Source organism: Empidonax traillii, unplaced genomic scaffold (genome assembly GCF_003031625.1).
Source record: "Empidonax traillii isolate 1590-97213 ecotype Southwest subspecies unplaced genomic scaffold, ASM303162v1 scaffold63:size2014119, whole genome shotgun sequence".
In the NCBI taxonomy this organism is placed as follows: Eukaryota; Metazoa; Chordata; class Aves; order Passeriformes; family Tyrannidae; genus Empidonax; species Empidonax traillii.
In genome coordinates, this window is record NW_020955256.1 from 303,624 (window position 1) to 317,952 (window position 14,329).

General features: G+C 43.6%; 1 protein-coding gene across 1 annotated transcript in view; it reads right to left on the reverse strand.

Moving 5' to 3' along the window:
* Positions 1-13,626, reverse strand: part of AGPAT4 (1-acylglycerol-3-phosphate O-acyltransferase 4) — a 72,760-nt gene extending 59,134 nt beyond the window's left edge. The window contains exon 1 of the mRNA XM_027880021.1: positions 13,575-13,626. The gene's annotated coding sequence lies outside the window, so the exon portion shown is untranslated. The remainder of the gene's footprint in view (positions 1-13,574) is intronic.
* Positions 13,627-14,329: the final 703 nt, after the last annotated feature.

Below are 14,329 nucleotides of genomic sequence, written 5' to 3' on the forward strand. Positions count from 1 at the left end.
AGAACTGGTACTGTTGTATAATTTATATAAAGAGTTTATGGCAGTTCCAAGCCTATTATTAGCACACAAAATGTGCCCTTTTGTTCCCTTTATCTTGCTGTACTATTCAGTACCACAGCTGACACCAGTTGTAGCTCAGAATGGCAGAACAGGCCTCTATTCTTCGTAGTAACCACTGTCATGATACTCGCAAAAAGCTCTTCCAGCTTTAGCCAGCCTTTCTATTGAAGACAGGATTCTCAGGATGGCAGACAATTTACTAGCTGGGGATTTGACCAAAGGCTTTCTTTTTGTCGAAGGCTAAGCAGAATGAGAAATGTCTAGTAGAATCCATTGTTGTGTTTCATTCTCCAGCCCTTCCATTGCAAACTCTGAAGACAGAGACAAAAATGAAATAAGGAAAAAATAAAAATTAAAAAAAGGCAGAAAACTTCTTTAAGACAGTCAGAATGGAAGCAAGCAACCAGCTGCTTATAAGTGGATGTTTTAAAAGACTGTGCAGTGTCCAAAACCCTGATGACTGGGTTTATCCTACCATCCTTGGCTACAACTGGTCAGAAGTCTTTTTGTGTTAGTCAGCCTGCTTAATTTCATCCCACAAAATCACTCTAATCTAACCTAATTCCCAGAGATCAGTAAGGCACTGGATAAAAAATAAAAACAACAGCCATAAATAAAACAGGACTGAAGCGCTATCTACTTATACTGGAGACCTGAAAACTCACTATTTGATATAATCAACGGAAGTCTACTGTAGTAAACAACAGATCAACAGATTTTGTAACAAATTATTAGTCATTTTGTCCACCAATCGGTTCACCAATTCTTTTTTTTTTTTGTAACTTTTTAGTATAATAGCAGTCAAACTGCATTAAAATGTTACATTTATGTGAATAATTTATTTCATGCTGGGTCTTTAAAACAAAACTTCACAGAATTAAAATAAACAAAGATGAGATGACCCTGATAGAACAGTTATTAAAATTTTGTGAAGTCACAATGAAATCTTGGAGAGCAATTTGTTCCTTGCTTTCACAGTGATCAAATTTCAATTCTGTGAAGTTTCTAAGACCTCTTTGTAAGGCAAACTGAATCTACTTAAGCAGTACCTTTGAAAGGCATCTACCTAGCTTGCAAAAGGAACAAGAAGCCAGAGATACTGCTTAAATGTTTCGTTCCTGAAAAGTAGGGAGACTACACAGAATAATTTTCTCTTCTGATTAAATGCAATCTGGTTTTCCTACAGAATTTGCAACTCAAGCATTGTACACAGAGTGCTAGCTAAGTGTTTCTCAGACATAAGCTTGTACTTATAAGGGGTTTTTTATAAATATGATAGTTTTTGGACTGTCTTCATATCCAAACTCCAAGAAATACAGTTTATTCCTAGTACAAGCAACAAAAAGAATCAGTTCTGAGGTTATGAAAGAGATCTAGAAATTTGCTTTTTAAAAGTTCATGATGAACATCTTCCACTTACTCTTTGTCTTACTAAAGCTCCTCATGGGTAACATCAGCATAACACGAGTTTAAGTGTTAGAAGAATCAGGTCTTTAATTCTTAATCCATGATGCTGGTTTAATAAATTACACTGATTTCCTCATAGATAATGACTGAAAATTACAGCAATCTTTTGAAAACAAAAGGGCCAATCAATGCATTTTCTCAGAAGCTATTAAGATCAGAGAGCTGCCAAGAAGCTCTATTCTATCAAACATCTGTTAAAATTAATTAGGAGAAAATGGCCAGGCAGTGCATCTAAACTAGACGGGGGCATTCCTTAATAACAGTTTTCCTTTGGACACGGAAGACTCAAACCTCAAATGTCTGTCTAGGGAGCAAGTCAACAAGCATCTAATTCATGTGGCTAAGAGATCACATGATCAGGTTTAAAAGCAAACTACACAACTATCCATTCTAACTCTTTTTCTTCCAAGTTTCATTCTTCAGCAAGATCCACTGTGTTGTCAACTACTCTCAGGATTTCCTTCTGCTCTGAAAAGTTGACCAGGAGGACACAGAAGTGATATGCAAGGTGAACAATGCCATGCCGAAGCGGCTGCTGCCACTGAACTTTATCTTTTATACTTCTGTATTTTATATTCCATGTTTTGAGATTACAACTAGAGATCTCATAGTGAGCACAACCGTTTGCGCTTCTACAGAAAGCACAAGAATGAAGCAAAGAACTGTCACTCACTGTTTCCAAAGTTTATGTAGTAAATAGAGTCCTTGGAGTGTGGAAAGTAACATGGTACTTATTCGACAGCATTTAGATTGAGCTGATATTGTCCATACTTACAAATAGAGGAAAGTCAACACTAGACCTCTTTTTTTTTTTCAGTACAACACATTTCAAGCTTACATAAAAGTTTTCACTTAAGTCTACACTTTGAAGTCCTTAAATGCTTTGCTGCAAGTTAAGAACAACCAAACTGATGATGCTGCTGCCCAATTCTTGCATTTTCTCGTATTTGGATGGATGAGTTACAGAGATTAGGATTATAAAAATATCTCGGGTCAGATTAAGCAGTTTCAGTAGTGCCTCTTAAGTGAATTTCAGCTGACATCAAAAACCCTGTCCTCTTCACTGGGGAGGCCACACCTCAATTACTGTGTCCAGTTCTGGGCCCCTCACTACAAGATGCATATTAAGGTCCTGGAGCAAGTCCAGAGAAGGGCAACTATGCTGGTGAAGGGTCTGGAGCACAAGCCCTATGAGGAGTTGGGGCTGTTAAGACTGGAGAAGAGGAGGCTCAGGGATGACCTCATCACTCTCTCCAACTACCTGAAAGGAGGTTGTAGCCAGGTGGGCGTCAGTCTCCCAGGCAACAAGGGACAGGATGAAAGGACACAGCCTCAAGCTGTGCCAGGGGAGGTTCAGATTGGACATCAGGAGAAATTTCTTACAGAAAGGGTGATTAGACATTGGAATGGACTGCCTAGGGAGGTGGTAGAGTCACAGTCCCTGGAGGTGTTTAACGAAAGACTGGATGTGCCCCCGATCTCTCAGGTCTTTTCCAACCTAAGTGATTCTATAATTCTGTGAAAACAGCACAGATAGCAGTACTGTATTTCACATCCAAGTCCGTTTTAATAACACTGGTGTATATGAAATATATACGCAAAGCAAGTCACAGGAAGCCTTTGTGCTCTTTTCTGTTTGTGAACATCAAAAATTAGAAAAAAGTGAAGTCACGTCCATGTATGTATTCACCTACAAGGAAGAATATCTTTACACACCACACCAAAAAAAAAAAACCCAAAACAACCAAGTGTAGAGGAAGAATTATCCATCTTTTTGCCTCATGCCTAATTAGGGTTTGAATCACTTCCTACCTCCCTAAAAGGCATCTACTAGAGCATTATTCCCTGTGTCAGGTTTACACGACAAGGTTTCGGTAGTCAGGGGGGCTGCAGAGATGGCTTCTGTGAGAAGACACCAGGAGCTGTCCCCCACATCAAACAGAGCCAGTTACAGACAGCTCCAGAAGGGACTCTTCGGCCAAAGCCGATCCCATCAGCAACACTAGTGGCACCTCTGTGATAATGTTTAAGGAAGGATTAAAAAACGTTTGGGTTTTTTTGTTTGGGTTTTTTGTTTGTTTGTTTTGGGGTTTTGGTTGTTGGTTTTTGTTTGGGGTTTTTTTGTTTGTTTGTTTGTTTTTTACGGTAGCTGTGAGTGAGGAGTGAGAAATACATGAGAAGAACAGTCCTGCAGACCACAAGGTCAGTGAAGAAGGTGGGGAAGGGTACGCTCTAGGCACTCTCCTGCAGCCCGTGGTGAAGATCACAGTGAAGCAGGTTATCCCACTGCAGCCCATGAAAGACCATGGCAGAACAGATATGCAGAGTGCAGCCTATGGAGAACACCTCATGAGGCACCACGTGCCCTGAAGGAATCTGCAGCTTATGGAGAGGAGCCCACTCTGCAGCAGGTTTTGTGGCAGCGACTGCAGCCCAGGGGGTCTCAGGCTGGAGCAGTCTTTCTCTGAAGAACCAGATCTTGTGGGAGGGACCCCAGCAGTAACAGAGGAATAGCACAGCGAAGAAGGAACAGCAAAGAGGAACTATTAAGAACCAACTGCAATCCCTCTTCTCCACCCACTTGCACCACTTGGGGTATAGCAGAGAGGTAGAGTCTACAATCAAGCTGAGCCTGGAAAAAAGGGGGGACTTAAGGCAAAGGTGGTTTTAGTTTAGGCTCTGTTTTTCACTGTTCTGCACTGTTACCAGCTGACAATAAATTATACCAAACTTCCCCAAGTGGAATCTGTTTTGAGCATTATGATAACTGGTAAGTGATCTCCCTGTCCTTGTCTCAACCCACAAGGTTTTTCATGCTATTTTCTTCCCTTGTCCAGCTAAGGAAGGGGAGTGAGGGAGCAGTTTCATGTGAACCTGGAAGGCAGCCAAGGTCAACACATCACACCTTCTCCAAAAAGTCTCAAATCAGGGAAGAATCTTAAAACCTTCCCCCAAAGCTAAGGGAACTAGATTTTCATGAGGAGTCCTGAATTCCTGAACTGCACATGGCTACAAAGGAGAGATCCGTCAGTTTGGTTCTTTCAAAGGCTGAAGAATGAATACTGTCTACCAGCAAATTTTAGAATTTCTAATTTTTTTACTTTCTATAAAATTGAACTCTTTTCTATTATTATAGAAAACTATTTTATTTCTATTTTTTATAATTTTTATTTTTATTATAGAAAATAATTATATTTCTATTATTTTCTATTATCTTCAATTATTTTCTATTGAGCACAGAGATAATTTGCATAACAGACCATAAACTGAAGAAGTGAAAGTAACCCAGAAGTTTTTGAAATGGTTATCATAGCACGATGCTTTCCCCCTTCCCCTTTTTTATTTTCTTCCTGCTGTAATCTAACACAGGAAAAACAGCTATGCAAACTCTGTATGCCTGCCAGGACGCAAGTTTACTCACTCTCTGTGAGTACTCTGCTGGCAAAATGCACAGAAGAGTCTATATAGCGAGGAAAGGAGGATGACAGCAGCCCAGGAGAGGTGTGCATAGTCTGGGAAGAAGTGGGAAAGATGTGGAGTCACTGCCCAAGTTCTGGTGGGAAGCAGGTCAGTCTTTCTCCTTCTTCCAGAAGGATTCAATGTTAAGGGAGAAGGGAGCTCGATAAGGAAGCCATAAGGCGCTGAACATAAACATCAATACAAAACTTCTTGGAGATGCAGCATTTAGGGACTGCAGGGCTTGACACTGAGGGAAGCTATCTATTTGAAGAGAGTAAACCCCTTGAAGTTAAGCAGTTCTGTTCCAAGCTCCTAAAGAGATCCTCAAAAAATACATCAGGGTGAACTACAACAGTTATCTTGGGTGCAGAGCATGAAGTTCACAAAAATAGCACTAGAAGACGAGTTGCTTCTTTCCAGAATGCCAAGTGTTGCTCTTCAAGTGTTTCCCACTGGCTTGGAAAAAGTACAATTAAGAGATGCATTAAGCTACTCAAGACCTAGATGAGTCTATCAGAGTTCAGCCTCAGACTTCACTTTCAGGGACCACCAAGTCCCTCTGTTTCATATTTTACTTCTCTGAGTTCATTAACCTAAAAAGTCACTTGCAATGCCATCAAGGGCAATACAACACATACAAGTAAAATTTACGGACTGAGCAAGGGAGCAGGACTAAACAACAAAGAACTTACAAGACAGAATACAGAGAACTTAAGCAGGATGTGGGCTATGCTGTCACACAAATAAAAGCAACCTGGATAGTTCCTCAAATATAAGCAATGTGAATAACCACAAAGGGTCTAGGACACGCAGCTATATCACATGTTCATAGCCAATGTAATACTTGATTTATGGGCAACATTAAGTGCTTAGTCAAGGTAACCAGGTCCACACACTATTGTCATCTGGTACCCTCCTCTATAAAAACAATCCCCCCCAAAATGTGTCTACATAGTCACTTCAATGGATGATGTGGCTTTCTGCAAAAGTCCAGGTGGCTGAATCTGAATGTCTGCAACAAACTAAGCCTTCACAAATACAAATATACACATGTCCATATGTTGTGATTTTGCATTTATGATACAACATATTTTGTACAGAAGGCATGGACTATTTGAGCCAACTGCACATCTGAGTAGAGAGACTGGAGCCTGTCTAATTAAGTCACTGGTCCTCAATGCACAGCCTGTGAGAAATCTCTCAATGGTGAGATCCATACCATCACTGCTGTACACAAGAAGTTAACCCATTAAAAACTACAGAGGCAGCAGGGGCAGTACAGCAGGATGTTGTCACCTGCATTGTGATACTTACTCAGGATCAAGGGCGCACTGATCACCTCTGCCCTGGGCATTTCAGGAACAGATCCAACATGGGAGTAGCTACTGAGTTATTCAGTGGTTATTATAAAAGCATTTCTTTTAGAACCCAAAGAAATGGGGGTATGGAAGAAGGCTGACAAAGGATTATTCAGAAGCTGGTGTAAAACCACAGTTGTTCTTTTTATTTTTAAACTGTGCTGGGAGTCCAAACATTTTCTTGATAAGGGATAAGCTTTGGAAAAAAAGGCCCCTCCTACAAACACTCATGGCTTATGCTTGTCAAACAGCTCTTGCTTTGTTTAAAGAACTGTAAATTACATTCACAGCAATGCAAGGGGTCAGCACAAGGTACAGTAACTGCCCATACTCTCAACAGATGAAATGCTTCCCCAACATCCCAACCAGCTTTACACGTGAGACAACAAGGAAACATGGATCACTTTTAGTTTAAAGCTTTAAATATTTTAATCCTCCTATTCTTACCCACAGTGAGTTATTTGCAAAGTCAGACTACAAAAGTATCACCTCCAACTCCAGTTCTTCATCAGACAAATAACACACCAAATAATACACCACTAACACACATAAGCAGCTGTATGCAGGCAAAGTTTCACATCTACTCAGCAGATGTAGTAGCATGAGCAAGACCATTTCTGTATGCAAGATTAAATCCTTTACATATAGGATTAGAAAACAATGTAGATTTTGTAATTTTTTTTCCTTGGATTTATCCATCCCCTCTGATATGAAAAGCTACAACCATTTAGAAGACACTAGACAAGTAAATCTGGTAAGATTTTTCTTACTGCCCCTCTCTTACACAAAGGGAACTTACAACAACACTGAGAGAGAGCTTGTGACAGTCACATGGCAAACCCATAGCACAGCTAACACAAAACCCACAACCTAGTAGTTCCCCAGGCTCCAGTTTTCAACACAAAATGGTACTTCCACCCTCCTTTATTTGCCTTCTTGCCCATGCTCAAGTTTTCCTTGCAACATCTTCTGAAAGGCCGTGCATAGAGATTAGAGAGAGAACAGATAGATGCCCCAAGGACCTTCAGTAGTGCCAGATGATGCATGCAGAAAATGGTCCAACTCACTATGTATGTATTGATCTAACAAACTCTCTTTTCCTTTCTCCATTCCTCAAGACATGAAAACCAAGTATTCAGCAACTTGGATGGTTCTGTACTATAAACTGTTACAACTTCAGTACCAAGTGGGCACATCTCTCTCATTATTCCTACCTGAGAAGGAATTAAAGGCATTGATAGATGCTATGAGAACAACAAACAGAAGAAAAAAATCCGCACTGGGAAAGAGATAACCTTCTTTCCTTAGTACGCTCTGATAAAACAACTTCTTCATATTTTCTGGAACTGCAATTTACATTTTAGTAATTTTGGGCAGTCTCTTTAAGCCTTTTCCTAACAATCTAATTTCTAACTAGCGTGGCCTTGTTATTTTGTGTATTTTAAAAAGCCAGAAAGAATAACTAAAGAATAACCTAGAATTTGTGGCAGCAATAATTTTACCAAAAAAAAAAAAAGAATTGTTGGAAAGGGGAAGAAATAGAGCATGAATCACTAAGCTGAGAAATACACTATGGTGACACAAGTGGGACTTCCTCCACCAGACTGTGGGCTGGTAACAGATTTTCTACTGCCCCAAAAACCCATTATAAATACTTTTAACATGGTGCCTCTTTCCAAGCAACTGTGTGGCCTGCTGGAGACCACCGTATTCTCCCACTTAGCGTGTCTCACCTACGCTGCTAACGCTGCCACATACGCAACACGCACAGGCCACAGTCTTTGTGCTTCTAAATAACAGAGATAGGAAGGAACAGCGCTGACCTCCTCCATGAGGGAGTCCAAAAGATTCTAGTACAAATCACAACAAATTGTTAACACTGCTGGAAATTAGAAGTGCCATTCACCTGATTACAGCTCCAAGTGAGCTGTTATCTTCAAAGACAGTAGACCATCTCCTTCAGCTAAGATATTTGCATATTTTTAATTAATATGACATAAGATTAGTATGCTCTTTGAATACTAAGGAAACATTAAGCAGAAGAAGACTCACAAGGCTTTTTTTTTGATCTCCCAGTATGGATTTAATTTGTCGGTATTCTATCATCTGACACTGAAGAGTATGAGGTAGCTGAATTTCTCCTTTATGAAAACTGCATCCCAAAATTGGAAGTGACAACACAAACACAAGATGTAGCCTCACGAAGACAGAGAAACACAGGATATTAAGATTTATTCATCAAATAATGTATAATGGTTCTTTCTGTAGGAAATAGTTCAACTGAAGAATAAAAGTGGCAGGGAAGCTTTGATTTATTATTTGAAGAAAACCAATTCCTGTCTTCAAGAGGTAACACCCAATACTTAGAAAAACATCTTACAGCTGAGATGTGGTTGGCATGGTTCCAAAAAATAAGATGCCAGTTTCAGTGAAAAACTCAGCTGTACCTACAGACAAAACTATCAGACATCCAGATGCCAGGTAAAAACCCAAATTAACATGGTGACAGCTTTACCCACATTTCAGCAGTGCCATTCTACATCAGTTTTCATTCACCTCTGTCTCATGTGATACAAGTGTTCACATTTTGCCACACCATGAACTTATAATACTTTCAGCCGCCTCATTCTCCTTGATCATCAGTCCCCTAACAGCCTGATTTAATTTAAGAACTTCAGGGAATAAAAGCCTTTATCACAAACACCAGTGGAGGAGGACAGGGGAAAATTTATCAAGTCCAGTAACAAAGGAAGGTTTCTTTTTGGACCTGATTCAAACCCTGTTGAAGCCAAAATAAATCTTTCAACAAGCTTCAATAATCCTTGTTGTTTACAACATTATGACTCCAAACCAATCAATGATCTTGTATTCTCAGCACCTAAACCCAAGTCTAGTAAAAACCACCTTAAACATCAGCAAATCATTCTGAGATAGTGCTTGACTCAACAGTATTTACTTCACTGGCTGGCAAGTGTACAGATGCTAACAGTTACTAAACATGCTGCTAAGAATCCAGTAATATTTTTATAAATTTTGCACTAAATTAAGCATTAAGTACATCAACGCCTACCTGGATTTTCTACACCACCTCTGAACAACTGCAGAAGCCCGAGTCCTTTAAAAAGCCTGGTTTTGAGAATTTCTAACTTCAAAATATATTTGAGACAGTTTTACAAGGCCTAAATTCAAAATGAAGCTTTTCTCTGTCTCCATCTTGGATGAAATGCAATATTTATGCACACACTTAGAGGCACAGGCATGTAAAAAAGTTACAGTGACACACAGAATCACAGTATTAACCCCTGACAACCACCTGTGACTTGAAGGAGTAAAATCTTATAAATGGTTCAAGTGCAGGTGTAGCCTGCTGCAGACAGAATCCTTCTAGACCTTCCAGAAGTACGAAGCAGCACCTGCAGTAATGGTATTTTCCAAAGTGCTGAAAAACATGTTAAGATGCAAACTATTATGTGCGAAGATAGGGATAATGTAGAGACAGGGGAAGAAGCAGGACACAGTTTAACTTTCCCAATAGTAGCTGTCACTTGAAATCACATGCCATTTCTACATATAGAATTCCCCCAAATACGTTCTTTCTTTAACAGAAGGTTTTAAGTCGAGTCTTACCCTTTCTCTGATAGGTAAAAAAACTTGCATAGTTAGCATAGGAAAACCTTCTCATTCACATGGATCCTACTGGAAAAATGTGTCTGAAATTTAACTTTGTTGGTCTGACTAAAAAGAATCTGGTACATGTCAGAAATTTTTAACATATTAATAAACAGTCACACATGCAAGTGAAATCAGTGTGCTTGTCTCTGCCTGCAGCTCCTTACCTTCTGCCAAGTAAACCTTCTCTCAGTGACCTCTATCTCTGACTTCCTTCCAGCCTAGAGCTGGTTAATTGCCTTTCCCTGTTCCTGTTATTTATGCTACAATAGAAACCTCAAGCCAGGTCAGCCCTTTTGCAAGCAGCAGAAAATTATTTCAGCGTAAAGCTCTTCATAGCAGAATGTAACAAGACACACAGGAAGGCGGAAGGTCAAAACAAAGGCATAGAAATAAAAAGGCTTTAAGTTCAAGTTGAAGAGCAGACCACCAGCAGGACCACAACCCAGCATCTCCCAACTGTGGGCTCACTACAATTGTTAAGCCAGTTCCTAACACATGGCTTATGCAGCTTTTCAGCAAATCTATTACAGCCATCATCTTTTTCTCACATTATCAAAGTGAGATCTTTGTAGTATCTTCATCCTTGCCACAACAGTTATCCTCATTAATTTTCATTTCCTCTTTCCCTGACCTTACCTTGGACCCTACCTCATCTCTAGTCGGAGGCAGTGGAGGAGGACAGGGGAGAAGCATGAAAACAAAGTGAGTCAGCAGTTTCCGAGCAGGACAGGAGCATTAGTCACAGGTGATCAGGGTACTTGCCACACGGTCAGATGTGAATAAGCCCAAGACCATCAAACAACAGACTGGTGAGCAAACTTTCCCAAACGCCTGAAACTAAACCACTGGACAAAGCCACCCCCCAGACAAAGCACTTCAGGGAAAAAACACATACTCAGCTGCCACATACCAGTGCTGAAAGGCAACAAAGCACACAGGGTACCACCGTCGGTCTCATTTCTAGTTCCCTTAGGAGAAAGCCGACTGCATTCAGCGCAGCAAAATCAAACACACCTGAGAGATGGTTGCCTTGACATAAGATGTTTTCCCTTGAGAGCGAGGCCCACAGTTACAAAAGCTTTCACTGAGTAAAGCATATACACAGTGCACTACTATGCATTGTTGCCCTCTTGCTGATCTGCTCCCTTTTCAGGACATACCAACAGCAGTAGCAGGGATGCTGTTAGTTAGGGAAGTGTTGTTCTACATCACACAGTGGAAATTTGAATGTTTAAACTTTAAGACCAAATTACTAATACAAATTCGGAGGGCCACAGTGCTCATTTGTAACACAAGAACAGTATCTTGCTACCCTCAGCACAGCTGTGACAATGTCTTCCTGTATAAAGAGATTTCAAGGGGCATTACTACTCCCAGTCTTCACATTCTAGCATGAAAAACAGGGTACACAACAGAAAAAATTAGCCAATCCTTTTCAGCAGGGCAGAGTACAGCCATAGGATTCTCATTCATCCCCTGCAGAGAATTCCTCTCCTACAGAGCTCTCCTCTGTTATGGTACAGTAAGTACATTAAACTGTAGGTGATGTAAAACCGTCACTCCAGCAGAGCACGCCTCACTCCAGAGACGAACATTGATTTAGTGCCTCTGCAATTGGCTGGACAGAACAAGACTTATGGAAAAAACAACCTCCCCACCAAAATGACACCTACTAGGTTTCAAGGAACACAGTTCATTACCGTGCTCTGGGCACAGCATTCTCTGGTCTGTGACTCTGGGCAAGTGCTCACCTCTCTGCAGTTTATCCACTCCTAAAATACATTACTTACACCTTCTTCACTAAAAATTCACTAAACTGATTCACTAAAACCTGTTAAAAGTGCTTGCCAACAACACAACTAAACTTTGCTTAAGAGAACCTTTACCCACGGCAGTGGCTTGCAACAGTTTCTCTGTTCACTGCAGGCTTTCCAATAGATTCTTACCCACGAAACCTGGTCCTGTCATCCACAAAACACAGTTAGTTTCCCTTTTTGATACAGCTTATTCAGGCACTGTTAATGCACGAGCAAAGCTATATGAAATACTTACACAAATTTTCAAAGTGAATATAGATGTGTTTTAATCCATAGTATTGGGAAAACCATGGCATTTTATCAGACACAAGCAGCTACAGAAAGCTGCTGGTCAGTAAATAAGTGCAAACATTTAGAACACATCAACTGTTCTAGTGATCCATGCAGTCTTTATATAGAAGTACAAAGGCACATATAAACAGACCTCTGTATGCGTACAGCAATCTTATCGTTCACATGAGACGTCAGAGGAAAAAAGAAGGCTACAAACTTTGTTTTAAGTTGTTCCACAACAGTTTCTCTGCTCCACCAGTTTTCAATTCTTTTGGTACTCACTCTTAGTATGAAGTCACATCACTACAAGCTGAGGCTACAATCGTCTGGTACAACTTCCTGGGCTGGATGCATCACTGCTTTTAAAGACAAGCTTGGGGGGTTTTGTTTGAGAGTTTCTGGCATCCCTCTAACTCTTGTAAAGCATTTTCAGTTTTCATGTAGCAGCAAGGCTGCTCTCTCCAACACGTGCACCTGCATAACGTACATTATGCTTAGATGTCGGCACACTTAAAACTCTTAAGAATGCATAACAAAAATAAAAGACCAGAAGTCTCGGTGCGACAGTGCTGAAACAGACTCTCTTGTAAAGGTTGTCCTTTCAGCCATTCGAGTGAGCGCTCGCTTGTTGAAATAAATGCTAGAAGGCATAACTTCAACCTTCAACACATGGTATCAGTCGACACACCTTAAGTTTGTCGCCGTTATTTAATTCGGCTTAAGCATCTTCATGAAGACACGCAGAGGGGTGAAAGGCAGAGCTCCGACAACACGCGAGAACATCGCCAGGGAGGCAGACCGCCCCTCTCCTCCCCCTCAGCTCGTGGACTTCCAGGTACCGCGGACAGAACAGCCGCCACGACCCGCCAGTGAAGGAGCTCGCCCGCTCCCACCGGGGCTCGCCGCGCCCGCTCGCTGAGGAGCGGCGCCCCCAGGGAGGCGGCACGGAGCGGGCGATCGCACCCGCCCGTTCCCACGGCAACCGCACCGCCCGCCCCCTCCCTCCCTCCCTCCCTCCCTCCCCGGCCACCGCCAGCCCCGAGCGGGGAACACCGAAAGGAAAGTGGAAGGCGCCGCCGGCGGAGGGGAGCTCGGCGGGGCTGGGCCGCCGCAGATCCGCCGTTTCCACGGAAACCCCGGCGGGCGCGAGCAGCGTTCGCCACACAAAGGGGGCCAGCGGGCAGCAGGAAAATTCCCGGCGCCCGCGGGAGAAACGACGCGACGGGTCCGGGCGGCGGCGACCCAGCCCGGCGGCAAATAAGTCAGGGAACTTGTGTCCGCATCCCGCGCCCCGCCGGCAGCTGCCGGCCCCTCGCCTCGCCGCTACAGCGCTCCGGGGGGCGGCTGCACCGGGGAGGGGCTGGCTCCGGATGCCTTTTCCATCGGGGGAGCACGGCAGGCGGAGGAGGGAGGGAGGGAGGCCCCGCACCTGAGGAGCGGCGCAGGTCGCCAGGGGAAGAGCACGTACCTGGCGCCGGCGGGCCTGGGCACGGGTGCCGCGCTGGGGCGCCGGGAGCGGGCGGCGGCCGAGCCGCACCGGCTGCCACTACTTCGCACGCGGCGGGAGCGGGCAGGCGGCTCGGGCGGGGCTGCCAGGCTCCGCCCGCCGGGCGGCTCCGCTCCGGCAACAGAGCGCCCCTCATCTCCCCTCCCCTCCTTTTCCCTCCCCGCCGCCGCCACCATGTCACTTCCTCCTGGGGCTGCGGGAAGGTGCGACCCCTCGCCGCACCGGCGTCGCCCGACCTTCGGGGCGCTGCCTGAGCCGAGCGGTGGAGCCCCCGGCGCCGCTCCGCGCCTCGGGAAGGGCGGCCGGCTCCGAGGAGGGAGTCGGGGCCGGGGGAGCGGCGGCCCGGTGGAAGGGGCGCAGAGCAGCGGCCGTGCCCCGAGGGCCGCCGGTGTCACGGCTGACCGCTCGTCATCCCTTACCGGGGCAGACGTGGGGTGGAGGTGGAGAGGGAACTGTCGCGCGGTGAGGGGCACCTGTGACTATCTGCCTCTTCCAAGCAGAAACCGGGCGACAAAAACCAACTGCACGGCCTGCGTGGAGAAAGATAAATGTCGATGGCAGCCATCCAAGCACCGAGTACCCTGACATACAGGAGTCACTCTATGTGACAACGCAAACATTTGCTGCCGGGCTCTGACTGTGAAGTGAAAAGCGGCTTCCGTGAATAGAGAACAGCTAGAACTGAGTCTATTAAATACCCAAAGCATGGGTGCCTG